Consider the following 17458-nt stretch of genomic DNA (forward strand, 5'->3'; position numbering starts at 1 on the left):
TATTGTACTCCCCTCCCGCCTTGGTTTGAAGGATGAGAAAATACGAGGCTGTTATTGAGTAAATAAAAAATGATACACATTGTGCCATACTGTTCTAAATCTAGATTAAGTTCAGATTAATGTTAGTTAAAGTCCTAAGTAGCTGGCAGTGTGGGATGGGATATTTTTTAGAGCTTCAGAGAATCTTCACAGAATTTTGATGCAGGAAACAGAATCCAGTGGTTACTGCCTGATGGATAGAAAGTTAGTATGCTGCCCCTTTCTGATGTAGGAGAAAATTGGTGCAAATTGGAAAGGAATTATAATTAACAGTAATATGTACCTTATTCAACTTCCACAATGATTGCAAGCTAAATTCTTCTCCATCAACAGCAGTACAATATCTGTGCATATATACATATGACACATTATTCTCGAAATGTGAAATGAGGTCAAATATCCAATGCAATATGAGTATATCAAATATCTGTCAAACACAAGGATTCCACACAAGAATCCAGTCACACAACACACAACACATGATGTGCAAATTGTATCATAAAACATCTGACATAGCCCGTCATACAACACACAATGTGCTAATTGTATCATAAAAGTTTTGCAGATCTCCAAAATGACAAACTGGAGAAGTGTTTCCATGCTTTTGCTTAGACAGCATTAGACTTTGTGTGTCAGGTGACACAAGAATTACATCAGGAAAATGATCCAGCTGAAAACTGGCTTAGCCAGAAAGGAGATTATTCTTTAGCCGGGTCAGTTCCCTGGGTCTCTTTAACCAACAGTGACAGTGCAGGCACAAGACAACTAAAAAAAAGTTTTAAAAAGATTGCAGTTAAACTCAAGTTTTGCTTAGAGCAAACTCTCATACTAAACACCTTATTTTTAACACTAAGAAAACAGTTCATGGCCAGTAGAGAGCATTTGACTTCAAGACTGGGGCTCCTGGCTGTGGTCTCACCATCTTGAATGAAAAAAAAGACCAAAACATTCTACATTACTAAAAATTCATACCATTAGTGGTTACTTCCGTGCTGTACCAGATGTTTAAACTTTTCAGTCAAAGTTCCCCCTGGAGTCAGTAGAGGCTGAGAACATGACAATGAAACAAAGAGTTATTGATTCATCCTTTCCTGAATTATGCACTTCCTACTTTTCCAACATCAAGATAAGCGGGAGCTTTACTCAACCAACATTCAAATAAAAGGACCACCTACAAAGGGACTTGTTTGTCCCAAGTTACAGGGAGTTTCATGCCCGTCTGAGCTGGTGCAGTTATTCCTTTTTATTTTCATTGTTGTTTGTTAACATCTTTAAAGTGGTGAGCATACAGGGGTTTTATTGTAATCTCAAAGCTTAAAGTGGGAGAAATTCACAGCCTGGTAGAGGGCTGTTATCATTCTAAATCATTACGGCAATTAATAACGAGCACGAGACCCCAAGTGTGCGAATGTTTCTTTCCACAGTGTGGACTGTGAGCAGAAGAAAAATACAGTCTCTGAAAAGTGTGTGCTTTTGAGATCGGAATTTAAAGCAACGAGAGGTACTGAGTAGGGGAAATGCTATCCTGTAGCTGAAGGATGAAAAACGTGGGTAAATGGCAGAGCTGGGTAAAACAGCCAATCAACAGAAACACTGGAGTTGCCAAAACTGCATGTTTCATGATTTCACATTGACTGTCTTGAATGTTTTACTTCTTATTTGAAAACACTGAAATGCTCAGTTTTGATATTTCTAAGGGAAAAATCCCTCCCCTGTTTTTAAATGCCAACAAGTATATTGATATTCCAAGAAGTCTGAAACTTGGTTTGGGTCCTAGTGATGCTAAACACAAAATATTTCCGATCCCCTCCAAGGTTTCAACATTCTCCTTCCCCACCATGTGTGAACTGGAGTTGTCCCAAATAATATTGCTAGCAGTAAAAACAAAGAAATCTGTTTCCACTTCCCTTAGTTACATATTTTCAATTTTAAGTTTTTATGAATACTTACGGCTTAATTGTCATTGACCTCAGCAAAGCCTCCAATTTTACGCCATTCTAAGAAGAAGTTCTGCCTGTGAATACAGCTAGGAAAGAGTCACTGTCCTGCATGACTAGCACAGAGCCAGGTCATCAGCAGTGCTACCAAAATGGATTTGCTTGCATTTTTCTTCTCTTCCAGTTTGTACGTGGGTACTGGAAAGAAGGCAGGAGAAGTACACACTAGCTAAACCCTCTTTTTATTGCTGGCAATAAAGGTGCCTCTCAGCTGGGAGCACAAGAAGGATCCCGTGTTACAACTCTTGATTCCTTATATGCAATCTGAAGACTATTCACATACTCATTTTTACAATTTACATAACCTGTTGGCTTTGGCCATGATATCACCTGTTATTGTTCACTTTTGTGTATTTGTACACGTGAAGCCCCTGTGCAAGCGCACTTAATGCATATTTATTAGTTGAGTTTGCATGACTTTGTTGGAACTCTGCCGCTTTTAGCCAGTTTGGTCTGGCTCCTTCTAACAGCAGACCCATTTTTACAGGTGAGCTCACTGTTGGTCAAGTTCCATTGGGTAGGTCTTCAAATCCATCTTCACATTGTAGCTTTTTCTCATGTAACAGCAGCTCAGGCAGTAACAGCAAAAAGTAGCTCAAGCCAACAGTAGACCCAGGAAACCAAGAGAGGGTTTTAGCACAAAAAGTTAAGGTCAGGTTTCCCGCCAAGGCTTGTTTTCCAAATGGGTTTAGGACAAGCTGGGTCACTTTGGTAGATGGTATCTGAAACAAAGCAGAGAAGTTATGGTTTCAGCATTTTATAATAAATTCTTACTTTTCTATTGGGCTTGTTATATGTACACACGTGCCTGTGAATGACAATAGAAATTAAATGTTAGATATATATCAACACTGGGAAGCGGACTAACAATGAATACACTGGCTTATTAAAGAGATCAACACTTTGCTTTCAGCATGACACAGAGAAGTCCCTGAACTATGAAGCAAGCTTGCCAAATGCAGCTGAGTAGGTGGAACTGGCAACTGACACAGTTCAACCTAAAGCAAAACATGCAATTTTGCAATTAAGGAAACCAAATCATAGGAGGTGATGATGGCAGGATGCATTAAGGTCTACCTCACATGGTATTTTCAACTGAAAATGATATGTCTTCCTGAGAAGAAAGCACTTCTTCAGTCACCAATGGCCAGGGAATGAGGTGGAGTTACTTGGAGAAGCTGCATTACTGTAACGGCCTGCTGGCCTAGATTCTGCTGCAGCAACACTTCCTCTAAAAAACTGCGTTGTATGAAAACATATGGTCTGGAAATTTATGGTGTATCTTTGAATAATGAGGAAGTCTACTCATAAGCAGATAAAGATGGAGTGTAACTTGCTGGTTAGTCAAGATAAGCAAAATTTTTGAAGTACTTATTAAATAAACATAGTACTGCTAATTTTCATGGATGCTGGACAAACTGTATAATAAACAGATTCCCCTTACATATGTCCGCACTGCTTCAGCCTTTGGTCATCACTTTCATCATCGACTATTTCACTTCTTTTAATGCATGGGTGTGCTGTGGAAAATCTACCACAAAGCACTACCAGAGATATCAGCTACATCTTCACGTTCCTTAGTGGTTTTAATACCACAGCAGGGCATCAGTGCTACACTGCCATGCACCTGTGTTATGGTAAGTGCCTAAAAGCCCAAAGTCCAAGATTCATGGCACTACGTAAAATAATTGTATAAAGGAGCCCCTGCTCTAGAATGGCCACCATCTACTGTGCAGATGAGATGCACCATGGAAGAACTAGAAAGAGCACCAAAATAAAGAAGATGCTGATCAAAATGTGAGATAGCTTTCATAAAAGCTATTTTCCAAGCTTTCGTGCTGGGGGAAGTCCTGCAGAGAGCATGCAATGGGGAGTGGGGTGGGGTGGTGGTGAGGGGCACTGGGACCTGTTCTTTAAATTTTGAAGTTCTAACCGCAGATGCAACCTGACCTGTCAGTAATTCACATTCAGCACACAAGGGACTGCACATAAGGCCATTACTTAAGCAGTAGTGTGATCTTCTTTGGGGAGAAAATCATGCTGAGGAACAAAACTTGACCAAAAACTTGCACCCAGCAATATGCAAAGGAGAAACAAAGTAACAGAATTTGAGGCATGGAGCATGGGAGGTAAGGCAGCAATGTCATTTCAGACCACTAGTCTACAAGGACAGACGTCAGGCACTAAACTGTTTTCCCTTTCCAAAGGTAGAAATGCCTGAAAAGTTGAATAACTGATAAAGACCTAAGAGAGAGAAAAGCTAGGAAATGAAAAGTGCAAAAGGTTCCTGTTGGGAGCTGCTGATTCTGGCAGCCTGACGGAGGCAAGGCTGCCACGGTTTCATGCCCCAGGGCCAACCAGTAGCGAGGCTAAACATGCACATGCATCCCCAACAGGTGCACACATAGAAACACACCTGTATAATACATAGATACATGCACATACGGCCAGATGCACACTTCAACACAGAGAGAAAAGAGAGAAAACAGGCAGACTGAGGAGTGAGGGCAGGCTCTCAGAGGATTGTGTAGGAGCATCCCTTCATATATGGGGAAAAAAGCACAGCCTCAGTAAAGATGCTTTGCACGGTAATTTAGGAGTCAAAACCAAAGTTAGTTACATGGCCTCTCATATACTTGCAAATCATTATCAAAGCTACAAGTAACCCATTTCTGAGTAAAACCAATGTTTCCTACGGATTTTCCCTCACAAATTAAAAACCTTAACCTGTATGGGACCTTGGGGTACAGGCTGTAAATATTCTATGGAAAATCACTGTGTTTGTTGATGGCACTTCTGGCCATGCTGAAGCGGTACTTGCCTATGTATAGCATGCACACACACACACACACACAAAGAAATCATATCGTTCTGTACAGCGCAACTTTCATCGCATTCTTCAGTCATCCTGAGTGTTTTTGGTTACAGAGAACAGAAACAGTTTGCAAACTAATTCACTCATTGACTTTTTTCTCCCATTCAAAATGTTGCAATCTTTTGGAAATCATAGAGCACGCAAAGCCTCATCCCTTATTTCAGAACGCAGTGCACTGCATATATTCTGGGCTGTACTTTGGTTGTGTTGGGCGGCTTTTTCTTTTTTAAAAAAAACTGCAGTCCCAGAAAATTTATGCTCATTTAGTGCAATATTTACTCCTCCATTAAATAAAACATGAGCTGATACTGTACTGATTGCCATAAGAACGTCATTAGAATCATAGAACCATAGAATCATTGAGGTTGGAAAAGACCTCTAAGATCATCGAGTCCAACCGTCAACCCAACACCACCATGCCCACTAAACCATGTCCTTAAGCGCCTCATCTACTCGTCTTTTAAATACGTCCAGGGATGGGGACTCAACCACTTCCCTGGGCAGACCGTTCCAATGTTTAACCACTCTTTCAGGAAAGAAATTTTTCCTCACGTCCAATCTAAACCTCCCCTGGCGCAACTTGAGGCCATTTCCTCTCGTCCTATCGCTTGTTACTTCGGAGAAAAGACCAACACCCACCTCGCTACAACCTCCTTTCAGGTAGTTGTAGAGAGCGATGAGGTCTCCCCTCAGCCTCCCCTTTTCTCCAGGCTAAACAGTCCCAGTTCCCTCAGCCGCTCCGCATAAGACTTGTTCTCCAGACCCCTCACCAGCCTCGTTGCCCTTCTCTGGACACGCTCCAGCACCTCAACGTCCTTCTTGTAGTGAGGGGCCCAAAACTGAACACAGTATTCGAGGTGCGGCCTCACCAGGGCCGAGTACAGGGGGACAATCACTTCCCTACTCCTGCTGGCCACGCTATTTCTGATACAGGCCAGGATGCCATTGGCCTTCTTGGCCGCCTGGGCACACTGCCGGCTCACGTTCAGCCGGCTGTCAACCAGCACCCCCAGGTCCTTCTCTGCTGGGCAGCTTTCCAGCCACTCTTCCCCAGGCCTGTAGCGCTGCATGGGGTTGTTGTGGCCGAAGTGCAGGACCCGGCACTTGGCCTTGTTGAATCTCATACAGTTGGCCTCGGCCCATCGATGCAGCCTGTCCAGGTCCCTCTGCAGAGCCTTCCTACCCTCGAGCAGATCAACGCTCCCGCCCAACTTGGTGTCGTCTGCAAACTTACTCAGGGTGCACTCGATCCCCTCATCCAGATCATTGATAAAGATATTGAACAAGACCGGCCCCAGTACTGAGCCCTGGGGAACACCGCCCGTGACCGGCCGCCAGCTGGATTGAACTCCATTCACCACCACTCTCTGGGCCCGGCCGTCCAGCCAGTTTTTTACCCAGCGCAGAGTACACCTGTCTAAGCCGTGAGCCACCAGCTTCTCTAGGAGAATGCTGTGGGAGACGGTGTCAAAGGCCTTACTGAAGTCCAGGTAGACCACATCCACAGCCTTTCCCTCATCCACTAGGCGGGTCACCTGGTCATAGAAGGAGGTCAGGTTGGTCAAGCAGGACCTGCCTCTCATGAATCCGTGCTGGCTGGGCCTGATCCCCTGGTTGTCCCGCACATGCCTTGTGAGCGCCCTCAAGATGAACCGCTCCATAATCTTCCCCGGCACCGAGGTCAGGCTGACAGGCCTGTAGTTCCCCGGATCCTCCTTCCAGCCCTTCTTGTAGATGGGCGTCACATTGGCAAGCCTCCAGTCGTCCGTGACCTCCCCCGTTAACCAAGACTGCTGATAAATGATGGAGAGCAGCTTGTCGAGCTCCTCCGCCAGCTCCCTCAGCACTCTCGGGTGGATCCTGTCCGGCCCCATAGACTTGTGAGCATCCAGGTGGCGTAGCAGGTCGTTGACTGCTTCCTCTTGGATTATGGGGGGTTCATCCTGCTCGCCGTCCCTGTCTTCCAGCTCGGGGGGACCGAGTACCCTGAGGATAACTGGTCTGCCTGTTAAAGACTGAGGCAAAGAAGGCATTGAGTACCTCAGCCTTTTCCTCATCCTCGGTGACAATGTTGCCCCCTGCATCCAATAAGGGATGGAGATTCTCCTTGGCTCTCTTCTTGTCATTAATATATTTGTAAAAACACACTCTTGGTTATATTTAATATAGGAGAAAATTGTTTCTTAAGGGACCAGATCAGTCAGCACCTATTTGCTCAAATTTTGCAGTCCCCACAAGTCAAGCTGTGCAAACAATTTCTGTTCAGTGGTCAGACATAAAAATGAAGTACAAAATTTTGAGGGCTATAACAAAGTTTCTTATAAACAAATTCTGGAAAAGTTTTAATTGAATGAAGGGAAATAAATTTCAAATTGCTGAAATACCAATTAAAAACATACCTGTGAATGTTTGATTCATTAAAATAGATTAATTATATACACAAAAAAATGGCAACACTACTTTTATTCAATTCAATAAAGTACTGTTTTTCATTTTTCCCTAAGACAGTCATCCACCTGTAGTCACACAACTCTAACAAGGACACCTCTAGAGACATTCTTGCTCCTCCAGGCCATTGAGTTAACTCCAAGTGCTCTGACTCTTTGGGTAACCCAGGAAAGCATTTTAAATGTCCTTCACCGGATTTTGAAGGAATCCTTCTGCTGCAAGCTACAGCCCTCTAACTCTGTGGGGAATTGGTGGATATTTGTAGGTGCGTCAACATTGTAGCCAAAGCAGAGGCCTGTGTCACCTACAAGTTATAAAAGTGCTAATCAGGATAAGATTAACGTTAGCTTGCCTTGACCCTGAACATAGCTGTTCTAAAATGATACAACAATAGCACGGAAGTTTTTTGTAGCACTGTCAGCCAAGCACCATTTAAAAAAGGATGTGAGCCGTGTGATCATCCGAAAGGCAAAAGTGGGTGAAATTGCACATAGGAGGCATGCAAGTGATGAAAAAAAGGCCAGGATAACCACAAGGGCATGCAAAGAGGCAGGGCATCCTCTCAAATACACAAGAAGGATGAGTGTCAAGACAAGAGAATTCAAACTAAGCAACACAGCAAGCAGAAAGGATACCCCCCACTGTTTTTGGAAGGAGAGGGCAATAGTGTAAAAAGTGGCATGAACAAGGAGAACCTGAGAAGAAAGAAAACAAATAATTTCGTTCTGATTTTTCTCAGTAAGGATCTCTCCAGCCTGCTCACCATGACCTCAGGACAAGGAATCACGAGGGACTCTGGCCATACGAACTCCCTACATGGTATCAGTTCCATGGTACTGTATACCCACAGCTAATTTAGAGTATGATTGTGTAAGACTAATAGTTTTGTGTAAGTACAGGTATTGAGTAATGTTGTGTCAACTGCCCATCGGCACCAAGTGCATTGTTAATGAATTAATTCAATGCAGTTTAAAACTGGCCAGATTTGTCAGTCTTCTAAACACACCCATCAAAGCAATCCCTAATTCCCAGAGATATATAGATGCATACAGATGGTATAGGCATAGGTATAGGTGTGGGTGTAGGTGTAGGCATAGGCATAGGCATAGGCATAAGGCATAGGCATAGGCATAAGGCACAGGCATAGGCGTAGGCATAGGTATAGGCAAAGGCATGGATATATACACATATAGTCTGTTGCAACAGTATGCATAGGAACAAGTATTTAGGGTAGGTGCAGGATCTCCCTGGAAAGGAGCAAAGCCTCCACTGACTTACAGAAAAATCAGAAAATTCTGAATTTAAGCCAGACAGGATGAAGATGGTAAGCCCTTACTGTTATTAGGACATTATTAGTAATTTGTTTTGTATGGAAAACCACCACTTAATTAAAAAATCACTTCAAAGTTATGATGCTTTTCTGTCAATTGATTTGATTCTTTCATACCAGAGCTTTCAAGCTACTTTACAGAAAGAAAAACAGCTACTGATTTAAAAAGCAAGAAATATTCTTGCTCTTTAATAAATAAAAGATTTTTTATTCCTGCTGCTGAGACCAAACTGACATTGATATTTTACTTACCAAAAAATTAAAGCACAAAGAGCTGTATGAAAAGGAGAGGATTACTGAGGTTTGAAGAAAAGAGAAATGCAAAAATGAGGAGGGAGTTTCTCGAAAGGCTGGGAAATGGGGAAAATGGCAAGTGGAATATGAAGCAGAGTTTGTGGCAGTGCTCTTATCTGAGGTATTTGAAGAAACGTTGCATAGGAAAAGCACAGCTGGCAAAGGGGAGTAGCAAATCTCCAGCAATGGCCATACCCAGAAAAGGACACTTCCCCTCCAAGGACAGCAGTTGCTTCTGTGGCCAGGAGGCCCAGCACCATGGCAAAGCCCTCTGCGCTGAATGTATGCACACGGGGACCGTCTTGAAATGTATCTGACAGGTAAAACTGATGGGAACTTGCTTTCATTTATGTCTTTGAAACTTTCCTTTAAGGGTCACAGCACTGTTGTGGGTTTCTGACTGCAAACAAGGATTAAATGAGTCCTTAATGAAATGGATAAGGGAGATGGGAATCCACCTGTCTGCTGCCACCAATTTGAAAAATTTTGGCTTCTGTGTAGTGCCAGATAGTGCCACATAGCTTCTCTGATCAATCACATATGCCAAAGGAGACTCAGTGTCATCCTCCCACTAGATCTTGACTCTGTGCTCCCTGCTTTTCCTCTAATGCCTAAATCTACTGCAGCAGTGATCCTTGCATTATGGTATGGAACTATACAGTACTGTTGATTTAAAATTGTCCATGAAAGCAAAGAAACCAGACACAAATCCCATAAGGCCACATACACTGTTAAAATTGAACAAGAAAGTTGCAGCTTCCAGGTACATCTTTTCTAATCATTTGGCGTCCAAGAAAGAACAGTTAGATTGCAAGTAAATGCTTATTTTAAGAAGTCTTATGCCAACGTTTCTGCAGTAAACTCACTTGCGTATTTCCTTTCCAGTGGCCAGGAAAAAAACCTCACCACCAAAGATTCTGGCTGTAGGGTTTGAAATAAGGAGGGATGTAGTTTTCAGAAACTGAGGTTTCAGGAGGTTAGCCTTAACATTCTCATTCACATTTAATCAATCTTAAAGTACTGTGAAATTCACTTGCCAATAAAAGGTTAAAGAGTACTCTGAATTGGGTTTGGTCGTCTTTCACATTACAGTTAGATCAGAGGCTTTTTTAGTTCTGAAAAGTCCAACACCATTTTCTTATGGATCTTCTGAAGTCTTTTCTGTTGCCAGCCTTGGTACCAGCTTATCTTCTATGTTCCAAGCATACCATCTCTCAGAATTGTGACAATATTTATCCCTCAGCATCATTTCTCACTTACTTGAAATAATGAGGACCAGAGGCTTCAAAGTTGTCATGCTGATTTACTGCAGTTCAGGATTTGGCCCTAACAGTAAGGATGAGGTGCAGACAGTGAAGCTGTTAGAATAAAAATTTTTGCTGTGAGAAATAACGATTTGTACCAAAGCGCTCTCATTGCCTAGGCAGCTAACACATCTGGTTTGTGCCATGTTTCCACAGGAAACCCTTTGGAGGCTTAGTGATGTCTTTTTCTCCACATCCTGTGTGGAGAAGCAACCCTGAGCCTCCAGACAACATCTGACCTTGATGCAGACCACTGTCAGTTCCTCACCAGCAGGAAGGACCACGCTGGTGGCAGAACAGCATGGCTTTGCCTTACCCAGACGGTCAAATGATAAAGGACAGTAAGCTTCCTGTTCACAACACATTGAACAGAGAAATTGTTTTCTGTGACTTTCACTCAATGTTCAGGCTGTACATTTTGTATTTTGGCTAATGAAATTACTATTGTTTTAAACAACAATTTTTATACAAAGTATCATTGGCTCCAGAGAAGTTATAAGTACCCAAACTCTATGAAATAAAAAGCGCAGGAATAGTGACGTATCAATAGAAAATTAGGCCTGTCCTGCCATGAGGCAAATAAAATCTGGAGTCATAAGTGCTGGAAAAACAACTTTGAGCAGTACAGGAAAGGGACTGAGGTGAAATTACCCTTAGAGGTAGGAGATGCTTAAAACAGGACTTGTAGAGCTTAAAAAGTTCTCACAATGTCTCCCCAGGTTTCTCCCAATTTGAAATACTAATTGGACTTACACGACAAATAAAAAATGTTAAAAAATGTCACTCCCCTCCTCTTTCCTCCCTCTTAATTTTTCATTATTTAAGATGCATACAAATACTTAAAAAGTAAATAATCAAAATTGCCCAAATGCAGAGTATGAACTGGCATGACCTACCACAAAGAATTCAGGCAAATTAAAGATTTGCAACCAATGCAGAGAAAAGATGAGCCTGAAGAAATAACTTACTGAAGTACAAAGTGGTTTGAGTTTTGTATGTACTGCTGGGGAGATCTCACTTACTTAACTACTCATAAAGGTTTACACCTTTCGTCATAAGCAGGATGCCCTCGTAGCTGTCAGAATCACAATCCTTCAGAAAAGTGGCCTCTTCCAAAGAAGTACCTGTGCACTCTGGTATGAGCTCATCCGCATGGAGGAGAGGAGTGTGTTGACTTTCCTGTGCAGACATTCTGGTGTCGGTCTAATCGAGATGCGGCTATTTCTTTGTCGTGATATTAGTGCCATGAAGGCAGTAGCTAAAACATAGGCAAGACCTTACTTTTATGTTATTGGTACTAAATATGTGAAAATGCAAGTTCTCGTGGGAAAAACAGCACTTTCAAAGCACTCTGCTAAATTTAAGCTTTTTTTCTTTGCTAAATCTTATTTTATTAAAATGATGCTATAATTGAAAGCATAATTATCAGACTAAGCTGTTTTTCTATAGGAAAAATAACACAATTTAAAGGATTAAAGTTGGGAACAATTATGCTAGCATGAGGCAGCCATGCTCAAGCTTTCTTGGTCAAGCCAGCCCAGCTTTCTTGTTAAATTCAGCAGAAGCAGTGGCATCAATTAAAATAGGACTGTGCCAAAATACATCTGCAAGCAGCTAAATGTGTATTTCCACCTAGTCTGGACAGAATTACCTGAGGTGAGACAGAGGACAAGAGACACAACCTTTGGAGGCTGCTTCACATCTCCTGGATTGTCCCTGCCTGGGTGTCCTGAGAAACTACATGTAGACGTGATCTTGATGAAGTGCCAGTGCGAGTGCCATCAACACCTGTCATTCTCACAGCCTCTTTTCTGCTAGTCCTGAGGCTTCCATGCTCAGATGTTCCCCTTCATACTTGGTCATACCAACCACTGAACCACAGAACCGCTCCTACTAGCAGGGGACTGAGGAGGTGTCTTGTCCAACCACTGCCTCAGGGCAGGGTAAACAATGAAGATAGACCGGGATGCTCTGGGTTGTGACCACTCAGGTCTTGAAGGCTGACCTCCAGGTTCAGGGATCTCACAACCTCTCTGGGCAGCCCGCTCCAGTGCTTCATGAGCCTCACAGGGATTTTGGTTTTGATTCCTTATCTCCAGCCTGAACCTCTCTAGCGTCAGGAGATGCCACCGTCGCTCACCCTCCCACCAGGCAGTGCTGGGAAGAGCCTGTCCCCACCCCCTTGATGCCTTCCCCATAGGCACCGGGGTGTGCTGTGAGGTGCCCCGACGCCTCCTCTGCTCCGTGCTGAACCAGCCACAGCCCCACAGACCCTCCTTGCCTCCCCTGAGCCCCTCTGCTTTGTTGACCTCCCTCTTGTCCAGGGCCCCAAAGAGGACGTAGTGCCTGGATGAGGCCTGGTGGGTGCTGAGCAGAGGGGATCACCCTTGTGCCTTCTGGCTAGGGGAGAAAGACGGGAGAAGACCCGCCAGAGCGAGCCAAGTGCTGCCTGTGACCCCCCGTGGGAGGAAGCCGGGGAGCCCAGAGGGCTGGCCAGCAGTGCTGGGGTGTGGGGAGAGCCTGTGGGACTTTGTCCTGCAGCCTCCCAGGGAGGCACGAGGTGTTACCGAGTGAACCCTCTTGCCAGGTGTGCCTGGAGACATCTGCCACAGCCGGAGCGACCTGACGGGGCCCTGGAAAGGCACGGCCGAGGCCTCGGGGACTGGCGTGAAACACCGATGCCGAGCACAAGACAAGAGGTGGGGGGATGGAGCGGGCAGTGGTGTTGTGGTAACCCCAGATGGGGCTAGTGCCATGGGTGAGGATGGCCCCTCATGACGTTCCCGAGCAATGGACGGTGATGTCTCTGAGTGATGGGTTCTGATGTCACCGAGGGATGGACTGTGATGTCACCTGGTGATGGACTATGACGTCCCCGAGCGATGGATTGTGACCAGGCATCCCTTGCTGCTTATATCCGGGCACCGAATCTCACCCAGCCAGCTCGCGCCCATACTCCAGCTGAGTGATTTCGCGAGGTTTGGAGTGTTGAGCGAGGCCTTTGGTGCTGGTGTTGTACTCAGGGAGTTGTTCGTTGCAGCTCTCTGTGTCCAACCCCAGAGCCAGTGAAGGATTTTCCCCAGCCCTGCCAGGTTCAGGCAGCTGGGGCACCCAGGAGGCGCGCTCGCAGCAGCAGAGGTGAGCTGTGCGGGGAAACCTCACCCTGGGGAGCTGGGAGGGTTTCCGTCTTGAGGGACCTGGGCATTTCTTCCACCCCTTCCCAGGCCAGCCCATGACCGTGGCCTCTCTCCCTTTTCTAGCGCGACACCCGCTGCTGCAGCGCCAAAGAGAGGGAGTGGCTTGACATCGCCAGCTGCCCCCAGCCCACCGCAGCGAGTGGAGAGCATGGCCACGGAGCTGGACAACCGCTGTCCCATCTGCCTGGACAGCTGGGACAATGCGGCCTATGTGATGCCATGCCTCCACCAGTTCTGTTACCGGTGCATCCTGCGGTGGGCTGACAGCAAGCCCGAGTGCCCCCTCTGCAAGAGGAGGATCCTCTCCATCGTGCACTCGGTGCGGGCAGACGACGACTTTGAGGAGGATGTCATCACACCACCTGCGGCGTCATCCGTCGCCGGCCGTCAGGCAGGAGGAGCTGCTGGCCATCCAGCTGCCCACAGCCCTGCAGCAACAGAACGACAGCCTGTGGAGCACCAGCTGCCCAGGGCTCCTCTGGGTGGCCTCCACCCACACACCTGGGCATCCCTTTTCCAGGACTACCCAGCTCTCCTCCAGCTCCTTCTGCCCTGGGTGCGTCAGGAGCTGAGACTGGTCTTTAGGAACCAGCATTCACGGGCAGCCATAGTGGAGGACCTTGTCATGTCTGCCCTGGTCCTCTTTGGGCTGGATGAAGATCTCCTGGTCCGGCTGCTGCGGTTCAGCCTCCGAAACCACACGGCGACATTCGTACAGCGCGTTATTGATGTCGCTGTGCGGCGGTGCAGCGGGGAGGCCCGCCGTCTGCTGGACCTCGAGGATGGCCATGGTGCCGAGGAGCAGGGGGGCAGCCCTGCAGCTGCCCCCCATCCTGCTGCCTCCCGAAGGGGGTCTCCTGCCCCTGGCCCAGCCCCTGCCAGCAGCCCTGCTGGAGCCGAAGAAGAGGAGAGCCCCAGCACCTCAACCGCTGCTTTTCATGGGGGTCCCAACAGCCCCCCCAACGCCCCCATTCCCACCCACAGGGAGCAGGAAGAGCTGCACGAGGATCCGGGGGATGCTGTGGCAGGTCCCTCCACTGCCAGCTGGGGAAGGCCACGGCGGGCCCCAAAGAGGAGGGCCGGCAGCTCCCAGGACTCTTCCCAGCCCCCCAAGAGGCCACCCCGCCGGCAAAACTAGAACCAGGCCCCAGGAACTGCCAAAACCAGGGCCGGGCCAGCAGCTGGGGCACGTGATCAGAAGGCTCTCAGTAGCCTAGATCTATCCGAGAAAATAAATGCATGAAAACTACAGAAGGAGTCTCGTTGTTACTAATAATGCCATTGGCGTTGCTATCCCCACCCGTGCTCTCTCCCCCTTTTTCTGGTGCTACGCCCTCCGTTTCCTCATGTGTCCACTGGGCCCTATGGGGAGAGGTGGGAGAGGGGGTGCGGCGTTGCAGCCCCTGGCCAGGAGGGGTGGGATGTTAATGCTGATGGGTCCTTCTATACATGCCAGGTACTATTTCATTGTCCCCCCTGAAGGCAAGCCGCTGCCCAGCTCCAGGCCTGCACCTCTGCAGCTGGTCCTGGGGCAGATGTTTCCAGCCAGGGGGTCTCCAGGGCCAGCTCGTGCCCCACTGCTCATCACCTCAGGCCTGGCCTCCTCCTCACCGCACCCTCTGCCCCCACGTCCTGGGGCTCTGCTCTCTACCAGCCTGCACTGCCCGGTGCAGCCTCGCTACGGCGGCACCCAAATCCCTCCTCCTGCGCGGAGCCGTGACTTGGTGCTGCTCTCTGCATCACCCTTGGGTTGCACCCTGCCAACACTTTCATAAGGGTGATGAATGCACCATGGCTGCCTGGTCAGCAGAGAAAGTGCTGTGGCAGCTAAACCCAGCAAAAGCCCCACTCTCAGCTGGCCAGAGCGTGTCCTGTCACAGCAAGCCTGAGCGGCCTCTGCTCGGAGGCCTTGGAAACTCAGTACAGAGCCTGTGGTCTCCTACTGGCAATGGCAGTGCCATGTGCCTGGGCTGCTGGACACAAGGGATGGGATGCAGGGGCACCCCACTGGGGGTACGTGTGCACCATGGGGCAGAGGAACGGAGACAGGAGATCGGGCGAGGCTCAGGTCCATGGAGGACCAGAGGCACAAGCCTCTGGCGAAAGATGTGAATGCCTTGCACTGAACACTTCCTCAGGGCTGCTCTGGTTTAAGCGGAGGTGTTGTTCATTGGAAACACCCCCCCCCCCCAGTGTGATCTGGGGGTGTTACGAGCACTTCAGAGAGGTCTGTGTGAAGCACCACCATGGGTGTACTTTGCGGTGCACAAAGGGAAATTGTTTTGGCTCAGAGATGGGGCAAGGGTTTCCAAATGCATGTTAGCTCATAGAAACTGAAATGTCATCAGTCCGTGCCATCTTCTCATCTCCCCGGAGTCTTTCTAAGTGTATGTGCATCTTTGAGGGAGAGATCTGCTGTTTGTTTCTCTCTTTGGTTTGGTTTTCAAAGCCAGTGCTGCCACCAGAAATGACGTGCCAGGGGGCTTGGTCTGCCCTGACAGAGCAAAAACTGGACAGCTCACAAAAGCAGTGGAGGTCGAACTGCGCCATCGTTTGCTCTCTTGGTAGGCCATGTATGGCCTTTTAAAAAAAGCAAGCAAGCCAAAACAAAAAGAAAAGCAAAGCAAAGCAGCCCAAAGACAAAGTAAGTTACTCCCCACAAAGCAGCCAGCACCTCCTTGCAGGGCAGTGCTCTGGCCCCACCGTCCCGCTGGCCTCCCCTGAGCCCCTCCGGTTTGCTGACGTGCCTCCTGTACGGGGCCCCAAACGGGAGGCAGTGTCCTGGGTAAGGCCTGACGGGTGCTGAGCAGAGGGGATCACTCTGCCATCCCCTGGCACCCCATGCCGTGCCCTGCTCACACCACCCCGGGACCTCGCTGCGGCCTGGGCACAGGCCTGGCCCCTGCTCAGCTCGCTGCCCATCCACACCCAGCACCCTCCCCTGAGACTTGGTCCCCAGCCCTGCCAGCATCGCTGCCGGGGTCTGCCAGCCCAGGGCAGGGCTGCCCGTTCCTCCTGCCCAGACTGCACAAGGTCCAACCCCGCTGTCCCAGTCCCTCTGGATGGCGGTCCCATCCTTGCACGTATGACTGCTTCCCCCCGGTTTTGTGTCCTGTACAGACCTGAGAGTGCACTCCATCACCTGCTCCAGATCAGCGATAACGTTACCTCACTCTTCATATTACAGTTCTCAATAAATGTCTAACAAGAAGGTAGTTGCTATCTCTGCAGCCCGCCAAAATGCATCCAACATCCAATATAGCTTAAATACTTTTCATTATTATGACGACAGAAGGACCTGGCACTGCTGGCATGCCTGGGTGTTTCCTCTTCAGGGTCTCAACCTATCTTCCGACCCGAGCAGCTTCCGACCCCTGGAAGTGACACTATTGGGTTCTTAGCCAAACATCCTAGCAGAAGCCAAAGTAAAAGTAAAGCTTAGGGTCTATAAATTTGTCAATGCTGTTGGCAGTGAAAATGCCTGGCAAGTAATACACAGTAAGACTAAGGAAGAACAATCTAGCTTTCAGTGAATGATTTTCAGTCAAATCACTGGTGCCATGAAACGATACCATTTTTATGGTATGTTTCTCAAAATTGACTGAATCCCTCCTCCTGTGCAGAGTCACGACTTGGTGCTACTCTCTGCATCACCCTGGAGTTGTACCTGCCAAGACAGGAGCCACAAGAAGTTCAACAAGGGGAAGTGCAAAGTCCTGCACCTGGGGAGGGACAGCCACAGGCACCAGCACATGTGGCGGGCTGCCCGGCTGGAAAGCAGCCAGGGAAAGGGGACCATGCTGCTGCCCTCGAGCACAGGCTTTCCTCCCGCTCTTCCAGATCCTGCCTTGGCTGTTAAGAAAAATACATTGTCTGCCTGCATGTTGAATGCCAGCCCCACCACCACTGAAACTAATGGGACCAGCCAAAACAGTCATGTATTTGTTGCTGTAAAGCTGATGAAATACCACTTT

Source organism: Aptenodytes patagonicus, chromosome Z (assembly GCF_965638725.1).
Source record: "Aptenodytes patagonicus chromosome Z, bAptPat1.pri.cur, whole genome shotgun sequence".
NCBI lineage: Eukaryota > Metazoa > Chordata > Aves > Sphenisciformes > Spheniscidae > Aptenodytes > Aptenodytes patagonicus.